The 15,302-nt window shown below is 32.7% G+C and overlaps 1 long non-coding RNA gene across 2 annotated transcripts; it reads right to left on the minus strand.

Moving 5' to 3' along the window:
• Nucleotides 1–2,345: 2,345 nt before the first annotated feature.
• LOC140867333 (uncharacterized) lies at nucleotides 2,346–4,680 on the minus strand. Of its 2 annotated transcripts, none has more exons than XR_012145116.1 (3): nucleotides 4,571–4,680; nucleotides 2,821–2,978; nucleotides 2,346–2,657 (listed from the first exon to the last, which is right to left on the minus strand). It is a non-coding gene; the product is annotated as an uncharacterized lncRNA (long non-coding RNA). The 2 variants fall into 2 exon arrangements; XR_012145115.1 differs by lacking the exon at nucleotides 4,571–4,680 and adding an exon at nucleotides 3,143–3,265.
• Nucleotides 4,681–15,302: the final 10,622 nt, after the last annotated feature.

A 15,302-nucleotide genomic window follows, 5' to 3' on the forward strand; every position in this document is an offset into this window, starting at 1 on the left:
AATTGTTTTATTTTTTTTTTTTGTTTTTTCACCACACTTTATTATCTTTAAGTATATTGATTATTTTAAAAATAAGACAAGAAAATTATCTATCTATCTATCTATCTATCTATTTTTTTTTTTTATTATTATTATTATTATTATTATTATTATTATTATTATTATTACTTGAATGTCCTTATTAATATGTGTCTTTATTAATTGTTTCTTTCTATTTCATTATTAATTATTTTGTACTTTTTTTTTTCACCACACTTTATATTTAAGTATATTGATTATTTTAAAAATAATTACATAGGTGGCAATCAAATAACCAAAAGCTAAATATTGCGTTATTATTACAGTATATCATGTGTTAGAGTCATACATGATTGCAAATGACGAGGTATTACACGACTTTAACTAACAAATGATTTGCTCGATCTTGTAGTGAGTGATAATCTTTCAGAGCTTAATAAATAGCTGACCGCAGTCATTAATTATCGATCGAAGCTTCAACTGCCTTCATAGAAGTTCATAAAACTGGATCGGAGACAATTAACTGATAGTTCGCCGGCAATGGAAACTCAAGATTCGGCCATTACTCACTTTTGCAGATAATGTAGCACATCGCTTTATTAATTATATCTCCATTTTAATTTTAACAGAATTATATTATATACCGTATTATTTAGTATGTGTAATATAATATAATATCACTAAATCGTATTTATATTTTTTATAATTAAGATGAAATATTTATATTTCCTCTTTTCGAAATACTTTATAGAAACGTAATTAAACTATAGTTATAAATTATTTTTTCCATAATGTGCTTGAGAATGTGAGTGTAACGCATCCGTTAATATATTTCAGATAAATTACAAAAAAAGAACTTTTTATTTCTATAATGGAGAAAATATTTTCTATAAATAGCACTAGATATATTATGTATATTTAATTATATAAATAATCTTTGAATTTTAAAGTTGTAATGTTTATGGCTATAAGATCGAGCAAGTACAAGCTCAATGAAGTTGAGCGAGGATGTTCAACTTCATCTGCCCAAATAAATATGGCTCCCTTCAAGGGGCGACGAAACCACAAGCGAAAACTCGGTCATGATGGTGGGCCCCACTCGGAGAGTCTATGTCCAGTAAAGCCCACCCATATTTTATTTTTTTAAAATAAGTTCAACGGGCAGATTTAATCTGGAAGTCTTAAACATTATTAAAAAGTAAAAATACTTTTTAAAACTAAAAAAATTGTTTAATTTTTTAAAAAAATACAAAAAATTACTCAACATGTCGTTTTTAATTATGTGTATTTTTTAATCACATGTTTTTTTAAATTATGTATACTTTTTTAATTATGTGTGTTTTTAATTTAATTATATTATTTTTAAAAAAACATTATGTATATTTTTTAAAATTTAATAGTGTGTAATTGTATTTTTGATTAAAATATTGAATAATTTTACTATTATTTTAATTTAAATAAAAAATTATTAAATTAAATAAAATATTAATATTTCAACATCATTTATACAACTTGACCACATCACTGTAGAAACATACAATAAAATTATCAATACTGACATCATCATGCGATCAAGTTATCAATTTCATCATACCAACTTCCTCGCAATGTTGAACATACTCTAATATATCATCTATATTTGGCCAAAAAATCATGAATAGTATTACTATAATAATAATAATAATAATAATAATAATAATAATAATAATAATAATAGTAATAGTAATAATAATTCTTCTACCAAGACTTTTTTGGATTAACATGTTGCACAAGACTTGTCTAGTTTAATTTACCTAACTAGCTCGTTAATCCCTGCCGAAAGGTAGCGGCTACGGGTTTTTACGTCATAAAAAAATTATAAATTATTATTATTATTATTATTATTATTATTAGTATTAGTATTATTATTATTGATGTAGTTAAAATTTAAGAGGATTGATTATTTTTCTAATAGTAGGTTTTTTACAAGACGATCATCTCACGAACATAAATCTTTGAGACGAGAAATCCCATTCATATTTGTAATAAAAAGTAATATTTTTTAAAGGTTGAATTGAAGATTCGTTTCAATTAAATATGAGACGGTTTTACATTATTTAAAAGGAATAAAATCAATAGTTATTTTTAAACTTATTTAGAACGATCCAGCATTTATAATTATAAATTACATAGTGTTTTGGTAATAAAAAAATTCAGTTTATTGAAATGTAATTTATTTCACCAATGAATTCATGAGGGTAACAATTGAAACCTTAATTTTTATAACTAAGATCTAATAAAATGATTCGTATGGCAAAAAATAAAAAAGTTTCTGATTCGAGGAAGGATAAAAATGATTGAATCATAACTTCTCTAAAATAATGTACACTTCCACAGTCCAAAAAAGAATAATAATGTACTCTTAACTTAAATTCTATATATATTCTGAAATCGATTAAAGGATTCATGTGTATACTCTTCTCCCACAAACATTTGGTCTTCTCTGATATTCAAGATTCACGAATTTGCAGCACTCTCATTCCGTTAAGTGAATCCGAATATAAGGAACTTTATGATTTATCAATCTTCGGTTCCTGTTGCGTAGTGTTCTTTCCCTTGGTCCGAAATCCGCCAAAGAAATGTCCTTCATGTTGCCTCTACTGGAACACAAGAAAAATCATCTCAATCTCAGAAACATGTACAAATCATCTTTTTGTGTGTGCGCATGTGTGTGAGGATGTAAAATTGAGACGATTCAACAAAGGGAGTTCTTCGAACAATGTATCTTAGAATTGCTTCGCATGTAGAAAAATAGAAACTCACAATCTGACAACCCCAATCCGCAAGATTAGGTGTCAAGCCTTGCGCAGGCACAGGCTCTGGAATGACTTCATGCTGACAGAATTGATCTCTTCTTGCCAAGTGAATGCTCTGGTATACCCAATTCTTTACGACATCGTGTCAACTTCAACAAACCCCTCCTGCAAAAAAAAGGTTTCAGCAGTTAATAAAACTGGAAATGATTGCCTGGTTAAAAAAATGAAGTCCTAAAGACATGAAAAAATCAAGAAATTTGCAATGCATTGCAAATGAAGTTCACAAATTCACAAAAGAAACAATCTAAAAAACTATTTGAATTCCACACCTATAGACACCCCCATAGATCACAAGAATCGGCAACCAAGAAAATTGCAGATGCATAGAATTTAAATTTATGCAAGTGATGAAGCCTATGCCCCTTGAACGAAATGGCTACAACAAGAGCGGTATATATTTGCATCAAAAACATAACAGTTGTCGAACCCCACTACATGCACTACATATAATTGCGAGACGTAACTTAGCTACGCGTAACTTGTAGATAGTGCATGATACTAAATTACAACAAATGGTTAAACCAGATTTTGGTGTAGCTGCCAGCATAGGTAGGTAGCTTTAACATTAAACCCACGCGTATTTGATACGCAAAGCAGTGACGTGTAGTTGTGGATGAATATTAGGCATCCATCGAGTAAAGCATAGAGTTTCGCAAAAAAATGCTCATATTAACCATGTATATGCATTAATAAAACAGCTCCGGCACGTCTACATTTTTCTCCTATACTGATTACAATAATTTATTTTCGTATCGGAGGATTAGCTGCGGCATTATGATCTACCTCTGGCTGGATAGATACAAGTTTGCATTTTTGCGACTACGTTTCAACCAATGTTGACAAAGAAGCAATGACAATATGTTGTTTCTGAGTTTAGATCATAAATTGAATGTGACTTCTTACTTGTGGCTTTCTATAAATCTTTGCACCCCCAAAATACCAACATGAATATTTTATAGTCCAGTCCACAAAGATGAATAAGTATTACCCCAGACTATCCATACTGCTAACATAAAAATGCACTGAATAAGTAAAAGATTCAGAAAAAAGAAATGTTCTTTTGTTACCAAAACAAATTACAGCATGTGTTGAGGTCAAATAGTAGTTTACTGGTTATTTATTAAGTGCTCCATGGTTCCCAATTCATCAGAAAACATTTCAGGCAAGCATAATTAATGTAATTTTTACGGAGATATCGCATTCTAATGGATCAAGAAAGGGCTAATCTGAGGCATGATTCTAAAAATGCAAGTTCTGGACCTTCCAAACTATACCAATTCACTCATTCATCAAAACTTTTGAGCTGAGTGTAGCTCTTACTCAAAAAAGATGAGATCTTGGTCATTAGATATGGCATTGAAACTCATTAATCACTAAAAAATTTCATTAAATAATGATTTGCTAATCTCATTCTAACCAAGTGATCCCATCGAGACTACAGGTTCAAATGTCTAATTCTTGATAATTGTTTCCTGTCGAATCACTTTCAATTAAACAGGCAGCTGCGTAGCAATGTCGGATTTTACAGATGATAGGTTTTGTCTCACTATCCTTCATTGGTTTTGCTCCAACATCAAAGAATTTAACTAAAAAAGAAAGAACCCAACAAAAGTCCCCCCTACATCAAACGCAAACCAAGAAATTTGAAAAAACAAGAAATTTTTTATTTTTCTTAAAAAAAGCATAATCGATCTTACGTGGATTCTATCTGGTTTCCCAGTTGAGGCTTTCCACCGCCGCAGTTTCTGAAATCCGGCCGATGCTAGTGTAGTCCCCGGCGGTTGGAAATTTCTACCGTGCTAATATAGATTATTTTAATTAGATCAAAATTTCTTTTTTTTAATTTTATTTCTCAATTGTTATCATAAAGGTCTCCTGAAAATTATATAGGATAACCCCACTGATTTAATTTCTACAATATATGTATTTCATTTGTATTTTCTTTAACTTAATTTGATTTGTCATTTTATATACATATAGAGGGAGGATGTAGCCAATGTAATCAGAAAGATTAGGTTTGTGGGAAAAGAGAGAGAGAGAGTGGTATATAATTTATCCATGTTCATATTTTATCCTTAACACAAATTATTAACAAAATCATGAATTATTATTTTATATGGATATTGAAAATAAAATTTATCACCAACAGCGGATACATTCCTTAACAAAAAGAAAATTTGAGAAGTGCTTCTTAGAAGCTCTCTCAAACACTACCTAATTACTAGGTATTGATTGGTCTAGAAACAGTTTGTGCGATTTCGAGTAAACTCATGGTAGTCCATACAAATGAATCAAGAATCTGAATTTAACTAACCAAACTGAATACCAGGATAATCCAGCAATCTCAATTCCATGTTTTCCATTGAAATTTGATGTAATTTGATTGTATTCATCTCCTTAATGGGCTAACAACCCAACCCACAATCCAATTTTACCTTCGAATTCTACGTATTCTGTGTGAACCACTCTGTAATATCTCAAGAATAGCACATTTGATTGAATCTGGAGTCAAACTTTGTTCCTTGATCTTTTCTACAAATTTGTCTCTCATTGATCGTTTGTCTTGCAAATTCACTGTCATTTATGTTATTTACTGCAAAGTTAATTATTTGAAAATCATTCATCTTATGCTGAAAGTAAATAACTCTCTTTACTTCGTTTGTTTATTAAAACATTTCATCTGTTCTTGGATTTGGTTTTCAACCTCTTGGAGATTCAGGTTAATTGAATTTTGGGTACTGGAAGGAGCCACAGTTGCAGTTTTCTTTAATTTGGTTTTGAATTGTTCCAATCTAAAATCTGTTTTGACCACATTCTTCTCCATAATCACAATTCAATATCATATCATGGAGATTGAAATAGATGTAATAGGAGCGAGTTGAATTGCTCGAGTGATCACATGTTTGATCAGCTTGGATATCTTTTTCTTCTTTGGTTGATGAGTCTTGGGAGGTCTGGTCTGGTCTTCTTCTTCTGAGTTGGTTGCCTGGTTGGAATTGATTCTCTCTTGACAACCAAGATCTCCGTTGGTATAGATTCTTGGCCCGATAAGTTGCATTAGATCTCTCATTCAAAATCTTTTGCATGTGAAGAGTTGAAGTACCACGCAATTGAATGTCAAAATTCTTCAAATTACAACTGATCTGGGCCATGAACCCTTGAGATTGCAACTACGGATGATGATCATAGAATGAGATTTTTGAACAAAACTTCAAACAAGTTGATATGGATCCAGCAATGATAAGATTCGTCACATCCAACTTTTCCACGGTGATGGTATCAAACGACCCGCTTTCACCAGAATAGACCTTGCTACAATATCACCAAGAAATATGTACTCCATCTTTATGCATTTCTTCTTGCATGATGACTTGATAGGAACATTTGTTATGAAGTATATTGACTTCATTTCTTCTCGAAGTTGCCTAGAAATTTGGGAGAAGTCAACGAGTCTAGGTGAGGGTAAATGCCTCGATGAATGAATCCTTAGTGATGGAGACTGATATCCTACCAATAGAGCTTTCTACTATATCAGACCTGGAAAAATTTCGGGGACTCCAACTTGTAGATCTGGTTGCCACAACTCAGAAATTTTCGTAGCCTAGATGCTTATAAAGATCACAACATCTCTATCATATCAGCATCCTGTAGGTCGTACACAGTGTGAAAGTCGACCTGGAGAATGTTTTGGATGATTGAAGACATGGTTGCAACAGAAATTTGTGCAATGAAGAACATTGAGTACTTAAAGTAGATAAATATTCTTAAGAACAAAAATTCCAACTATTGTTAAGAACAATAAGAATAAGAGATTGAGTTTCAAAATATTGAGTATATATACGTTCACTTAGGTAAACTTGTCGGTCCACGTGGCTGCATTTTTAAAGTTTTAAAAGGTAAAGGGCAATTTTTTTTAAAAAAAAAAGTAATAAAAAATAAAACATAAATAAAAATTAAAATGATTAATTACTTTTGACTTTTTCATATTGCATTAATATTTATGAAGTGAAGGTTAATTACGTGGAACTATTGGATAAGATTAGACTAATTTTTGAAAAGTTGATATGTGTATCAGCTTAATTTCAAAATTGAATTGTATCATCTTGACTTCAAAATCGAGTGGTACCATCTTGAGTTCAAAATCGAGATATACCAAATGGATTTTTAAAATTAAGCAGAAAACTGTCTTATCAGTTCCAATTTTCATTCCCCTGAGGCAATGCGTAATCAATTTAAATAAACTTGTAATGACCCGCACCGTGATCACCTACTAATCAGAAGCTTAAGCATGCATTTAACTTAATCAAATAAATCATCAAAAATAACAACGGAAATCTTAAACAACAATTAAAATATAGTTTACAACCATATCGAATAAACTAGTGTATTAACCCAATTACATCAGAAACAAAAGCCTAGACAATAACCCTGCTGGTCCTCCATCGCCTAAGCTCTCCTGGAACCACCCGCCTCATCCAGCCACAGACCTGCCCCATGGAATAGGGTGTCCAAATACAAAAAAGTACGGGACGTAAGCATGATAAGCTCAGTACGAGAGTATGAGTACATGGTGTTATGTGTGCATGTATGCAAGTGAACTGGGTACCAAGACTCTCAGGTCAAAAAACAAGCTCATTAGACCGAACCTAGGATATATAGCACGCTGCGCCGTCGCCTCAGGAGGTGGCTCATATATCCAGTGGATAATGGTGACCTGATACTAGTACATGTGTCCAACCATAAAGGTGGCCTGACACAAGTCTTACGTATCCAACCATCTACATACTCGTAGGGTGAGCACCCTACTACATGATACCTCTAAGATAAAGGCTCAATATGCTCATGTATGCAACATACAGTCGTGACATGCTGTATATAAAGGCATATAAAACATGCAATCACATAATCCATGCAAACACATAATACATTGTTATGCCTTAAACGCATATAAATCTCGATTATGAGATTAATGTTTTTAATGCATTAACAAGGCCCTTTTGTCTATGTTTTGATGATTAACAAAACTAGGTTAAAATGTTACTAATGTTTACAATGAGCTTATTACAGAGTTAAAATTTTCAAGGCTCAATTGCGTACAAGTTTATTCAAGATCAGAAACAAATTTCAAAGACTTATACTGCTACGAGTTCGGAAGCTCCGATTGGAGTTCGGAACCTCCGATCAGGATCAGAAGGACCTTCGGAAGCTAAGGGACAATCGGACATTCCGATCAAGGTTCGGAAGCTCCGATCTATTTTCAAGGAATTTTATATTGTTCGGAAGCAGAACGAAAGCTACGAAGTGACGAGATCGGAAGCACCGATCATAGATCGGAAGTTCTGATCTGCAACGGCGGCCTGATAATCTTGTCCGAAAGACTTTTGCCCGACAACATATTTAATGCGCCGATCGAAAGCTCCGAAGTGGGATCGGAAGTTCCGATCCTGTACAAACCGCGTGACTCAGAATTCAAATTTCGGAAGCTCCGATGCTGGGAACGGAAGTTTCGATTGATGCCGAATTTTCAGCTATAAATAGAGGCATTTCGAGACTATTTCAAGCATCCCAACATCTTCAAGTCTCTCAATCCTCTTAAGCATTATTTGAGCTATTTTTTGAGCAATTTGTAGCCCCTTTGAGCTTTCAAAATATATTCATATATCGAGTTGTATCCGGGGTTGTGAAAATCGTTGGTGTAAACACTTGAGTGTGAAGCCAACTGTTGTGTGATTGTTGAGGCTATCCTTGGAGCCCTTAAGGCCAAGTGTTGAGTTGTATCGGCGCGGTGATCGTGTTGAGTTGTACGGCTATCCTTGGAGCCATAAAGGACAAGACGTTAAAGTGCTAGTGGATCCTTGGTTAATCGATCTTAACCAAGAAGGGGAGACGTAGACGATTTATCGTCGAACTTCCATAAACATCTCTTATCCCTTTTACTGCTTTATTTATATTACGTATTTATTTACCGCACTTATATTTGATTGCTTTAAGTCTTCCGCTTGCGTATTTGCATAATCGCTTTAAATTGCTAAAGTTACCAATAGAACCTAAATCCCCCCCATTAGGTTCTAACATACATGCATATTCAATCTGGATATCTCAAATAATACTTCCGTACCTTATACACTGGGCAAACTAGACCAGCACTATGTCCAAGCCTATAATCCGCACTGCGTCCGTCGTCAGCCCGCTGATGATGACTGCACCAGAACTTGGGCACCTCTCCGCAGAAACCCCGGAGTGCCTTGCCAACCTCCGGACCAAACCTAGAAAGGCTGAAAACACCCCAAAACTCCTAAAACTAAGCAGAAACCGAGAGAGAAGATATGATTTTGGTGTGAAAATGTGGCTCTCGGAACCCCTATTTATAAGCGGAGAACGTTGCGTCCGTTCTAGGAACGTTGAATCCGTTCTCCACCTGTCCTGCCACACGTCGATCCAATTTCATGCAAATCGAACATCTCTTCCTGACCGGGAACGTTGCGTCCATTGGTGGTTCGTTGCGTCCGTTCTGAATCGGGCGCAACGTTCTGCTTCGGATGCAACGTTTTCGTTTGGCTGTTTCTGGACTGTCTGAGACCCCCAGGACGCTTCGTCCTATCATTTTTGGACGTTTCGGATCTGGTTTTCCACTTATTTTTATCAAATAATGATTTCTTAAACATGTTTTGCCACTTTTAAAATTATATGACATTTTTTAACATGTTTAAATCACTTAATCTTGTAAAATGGAATCGGGCTACTACAAAACTAAACCAGAAAGTATGAAAACTTAGCGTCGGGATTTAGTGAAGATGTCTGCCACTTGTTTCTTAGTTGAAATATATTCAAATTAAATGTCGTTTATCATAACATTATCTTGAATAAAGTGGTATCTGATGTCAATATTCTTTGTTCTGAAAATCTTTGAGAAAAGTCAATCATGTTTATATTTTCAAATAAAAAATAATACTTTTAAATTATAAAGATTAATAATTTTTATCGGTGTCTCAAATATAAAATCCTTCTTGAAAAATTAACTCGTGAGATTGTCTTCCATGAATTTTGTTTTGAATTTTAATTATTTCAACGTATGATTTTTATGTGCAACGTACGTATATTTTTTCTATTATATAGATATATATATTGAAAAAACTCGATTGCATTATTATTGAAAAAATGACGGAAAAAAACATTTGAGTTTTATCAATGGATTATGGATCGAGTCAATTTCGATGACAAATTTTTTTTTTTTATATATTATAGAAACGACAATGCATGCACGATCTCTACTCTATATTAATAGATAACTTCACATTATACATTTGGCCTAAATCATTGAACTTGTGATGCTAATACAAATACAAAAATAAGAGAACACTTGCAATTTCATGAAGTTAGGTAAACGTAAATACAAGCTTTAATGTCATGCCCAAATGTAAAATTTCACTGATCAAGAAAGATAAGTACTTTTGTTTTATAAGTACAACATGATTTAAGAATCTCTTTGTATATATCTTGCAATCACAAAACATCGTTAAAAAGATGATGTTACTGAAATAGAAAAAATTGCAACAAATTCAGCTCGAGCTCAATCGTAGTACTTCACAAAACTTGCGTGATGTTATTGAAATCATGAGCGCAATGGTCTCAAAACACTAAATAATATGAATTAAGCAACGAGAAAATAAGCAAATAATACTTTGTAATTTGACTTAAGAAAAAGTTCCGGATAAATAGTTTGTGGTTAAAACACATTAATGTTTTATACACATATATATCACGGGAATATATAGCCATGCACACATAACCACATAAAGTTCAACATTTATAGCAAAGGGAAATTTTCCCTTTTTAGCATGGGCTTTATAAAGGTATCTGTGTGTTCATTCCATATGATTTCTTTTAGAAATTTATTTCCTAACTAAAAAGTTTGACACAATTTATTACATTATCTGACATCATATTGTTAAATCGTTTCGGCACTAGGACAAAAGGAGATGTTCAAGGAGTGATATGATTCACACTTTGTATGGAACATAATCATATAGTATTTTAAATATTTTGTTCTTAAAAAGTTTTTTGAAGTTAAGTTTAAAAACAAATTGTAAGTATTCAAACTAACATGTGTGAAGGGCAAATTTGAGATCATGAAAAACGTTTCACCTAAAAGTTGGTTATATGAGAGGCGGTTGCTATATTTACCGATAGTTATTTTTTAGTCCTATCTTATATATAGTTTCTTTGGTTATTTAAATATACACTTGCTACTTACTTTTTGAATTACAATTTGACTATTACTCCACCATTTGAAGTATCATATCAAATCTATTATATATAGTTTGGAAGTTTTAATACATGTTTTAAATTTTCAAAATTCCAAGTAACCAAACATTATGTTAAATAAAAGGCTAACAAATACTTTAAATACGTTTTGAGTCCCCTCAAAAATATATGTATAGGTTGATGGCTAAAGACTCAAAGTTACAACACATTGCTCGAGTTCTATTCCCCCACTCCACGACACTTTTTTGAAAAAATCTTCTCTTTCTTTTTTTTTCCTTTTTTTTTTTTTTTTTAAAAATTAGGCCTTTACAAAAGGCCAATTTGAAGATATGAAATTTTAAAAAAAAAAAACTTAAAACTTGATATTAATTAAAATTTAAAAAATAGCAATCATCATCGGCTTTGGCCAAAAAACTGGAGGAGAAGAAAATTGGGGGAGAACTTGCTCGTCTTTTCTTTGTTCTAATTTTATATCACAAAATTGGAGCTTATAGGGGTAAGAATATTTAATCAATAATCAAGTTTCATGATTAAATTTATTGAAATTTGGTTGGATTGTTCTTCTTTCAGGTGGCTTTTGAATTTTGTGTTTTATTTTTATTTTTATTTGTTGTCATCTGTATATCGGATTTAGTTTTGTGTTTACTCGGTGGAGTTGTGATGTCCAACATCTCGAACATATAATAATTATTTTTTTGACTTTGTTTGTTTGGACCGATCGGCCCCCCCAAACATCTAATCCTAGATCCGCCCCTGTTGAGTGGTTTATGAATAAAAAAAATTAAAAAATATATTTGGACAAGATTTTTCTGAAATGTTTTTTAAACATATTTTTTAAAAAGTGTTGTTAGAGTAGATTTTTGTAGAATTTTAAAAAAAAATTAGATGTGTTCATTATGTTTTTACAATTGAATTCAATGATACAAATAAAAACTTATTGTTTTTAAAAATAACTTTTATAAAATTATTTTAGGAGAAATGTTTTTTTTGGTCCAATAAGTTGTCCATTTTTTGGTTTGGTCCATTAACTTTTAAAATTTTGCTTTTGGTACACTAATTTTTATTTTTCAGTAATTTTGGTCCAATTACTGACATAGCAGCTAGAAATGTCAGCATTTTTCGATGTCACGTCAGCATTTTCTGATGCCATGTCAGCATTTTCCGATGTCAAGTCAGCAGTTGGATCAAAATACCCAAAAACTAAAAGTCAATGTACCAAAACAAAATTTTAAAAAGTTAATGGACCAAATATAACTAAGTTTTGGTGAAACATTTTTCAATATTTCTAAATCGTCCTTAATTAGTTTCTTTTTTTACGGTAATTTTATCTTTTTGTTCAAATCATTTTCCAATTTTTCTTGTCACAATCCACAAAATCATCCAAAACAGAGAAGGTCCAACAAAAATTGTAATCGAGTTTATTAATGTCTTATAATTTTATACAACTATATTGAATCTATTTTTATATTTTGTGGACACACAGCCGGTGTGTCACAGTTACTAAGTATTAAATAACACAAAACTCATATAAAGTGATTTTACGGGTCAATTTTATATAACAGATCTCTTATTTAAGTTATCCATGAAAAAATATGACATTATATATCAACGATAAAAACTCTTATGAGACGATCTTACAAGTCAATTGTGTGAGACGAGTCTTCTTTTTGGGTCACCCATTAAAAAGTATTACTTTTTATACCAAAAGTATTATTTATTATTGTAAATATGTGTATGATTGACCTGTCTCACGGATAAAATACAGTAATACCGTCTCACAAGAGACCAACTATATACCAATAGTATTTCTTTAATTTTTTTTAAAAAATATAGATAAGTTGACTCATCTCACAAGAAATTTACTCTTAATTAAAATTTAGTCATACTTAAATTTTAATTGGTTTGATAGATTCTTATTTAAACTTACAATAATATGATTAATATCTTCATTATATAACTTTATTAATAATTTTTTAAAATTATTTCCTAAAATAACTTTATTTTTAAAACAAAAACTCATGTGAGATGTTCTCACGTGTCACTTTTTTGAGTTAGATTTTCTATTCAATCCGAAGCATGAAAAATATTAGTTTTTATACAAAATATATTATTTTCATAGATATAAGACGGGTCAACATATCTCAGAAAGCCGTCAGACCTATTCAAAATATTTCAATCATATTTATCTATATTTTAAAAGTTAAGTATATATAGACAAATTAACATATTGATTTAAATATGTTCGAAAATATTTCTCTTAAAAAAGTTATGTAAAACGTTTATAATTCAAAAAGAATACTTGACAGAAATAATTTTTCAAATGATCACCACCAACAGATGTATAGCAGCTACGTATTTTGTTGTCAAAGTTCTTAGTATTAAGTAGAGCACGAAATCTTTTGTGAGACAAATCATTAAATTGGGTAACTCATGATAGTACTATGACTGTGTCACAACATTCATACTCGACATCAAAAAGATAAACCAAGAAGAGAAGCCCACAGGGGTATAGCGAGTTGGTAAGACCTGAGGTGACTTGGAAAGAAATTCTCCAGCGTTGCGGGTTCGATCCTCGTGTGGAGCATATTTCCTGCTGAAATATTGTGGGGTTATGCTTTGGGAGTTGCCATGTTGCTCCCTCTCTCAGGTCCCTGCCGCTCGTGCACATCCCTAGCTCGATTTAACCCCGCATGAGCCAATGAGCCTCTGACTCATATAGGATGGGGTCTCCTTCGGGATCAACCATTTTTTAAGAAGAGAAGGGCAAATATATTGATGAAAAAGGCAATTGTTGTATTGAAAATACCTCGTGAAAGCCTGTGACCGCTGATGCTTGTAATTCTGGTGCTCTTTTCTTCCACTGTTTCACTTATTATGGCTCAAAAGCTTTCATTTCCAAAGCTCTTTTGTCCCTCACCTACTTCCTCTGCCCAACCCTTGGTAGAATCGCCACAAGAAACCACTTCAATTTCAGTGAGTGTCAGGTGTGCACCATAAGTCTTGAGGAAATACCTCTAAATTTAAATATAGAAGAATCAAGTGGTCCAGGACTGGGAAGTGTGTCTTGTCTGCTCTCCAATGCGCCAAATCAGTCTGCGAAATGTTCAATTTAAAAAAGTGCACATTTATTGGACACCATGTCAGGCCTTTACACGTGTGGGACCATAGCTGAAGTAGCTCAAGATGAGGCAATGAACCCACAATGCTCATAGATTCCCAAGGTAACCTACATCGACTTAAAGTCAACTTTTTGAGAGAGAGTGGGAAGCTGAGGTATTTCCAAGATATCGGGCAATGTGGCTCAAAACGTAGTGATTGGAGTTTCTGCAAGTGAACAAGATTGTGAAGGTGGAACAAGGGCCATTCCACTCCTGGGGATAGAAGATGATCATACGTAAGTGATAATTCCTTCAGATTTGGAAGTCTTGTAAAAACCTCCTCAGTGCACCTAAAATATACAACTCCCTTGAGAGTCTGCAGATTTTCCAAAATATGAGAATCAATGCGAGGATTGGGTAAAACAATTTCATTACTGGTAGAATTGAATCAGTTAGTGACAAAACCCTCAACGCTCGTAAAGAACCAATGTACCATGGCGTGGTATCCGACCCACTGGTAATAGACCGACTTAGTGATGCCGGTCCCACTATACCCAAGGAAAGTGGGATGCATACATTGGGGTCCAAGAAAGATGGACGAATACAGAGGTGAGAGATGAATTTTGGGTTATTTTCATATATCATACCAAACAGGTTTATATTGTTCACCTCCCTCCGGCATAGGTCTTTCAAGAGATCATGCACACCACAACTTAGTAAGTTACCAAGGAAACCTCGTCTACGAACGAAAAGGAGGTTTCTACCAACAAGTTCTGTTATGTATTCATGTGCTGCCTCTTCAAAGCTTTTACCTCTTATCGATTTTACAATTCCCTCAGAAACCCATTCCTTGATGAGCCTAGGAATATAAATATTATATGGATCTGGAACCAAAGCCAAGTAGAGTTTCTCATATAAAAAAGAATTTTCCAATATAAACCATACCTTTTGCAACCACGTCAAAAAGGTACTGGAATCTAACATCAAAATATTTCATCTCCCAATCAAACTGAAGCATACACGCATGCATAATAATCAGAATAGTAAACATTATGATAGGAGAAAA

Source organism: Henckelia pumila, chromosome 4 (assembly GCF_033568475.1).
Source record: "Henckelia pumila isolate YLH828 chromosome 4, ASM3356847v2, whole genome shotgun sequence".
In the NCBI taxonomy this organism is placed as follows: Eukaryota; Viridiplantae; Streptophyta; class Magnoliopsida; order Lamiales; family Gesneriaceae; genus Henckelia; species Henckelia pumila.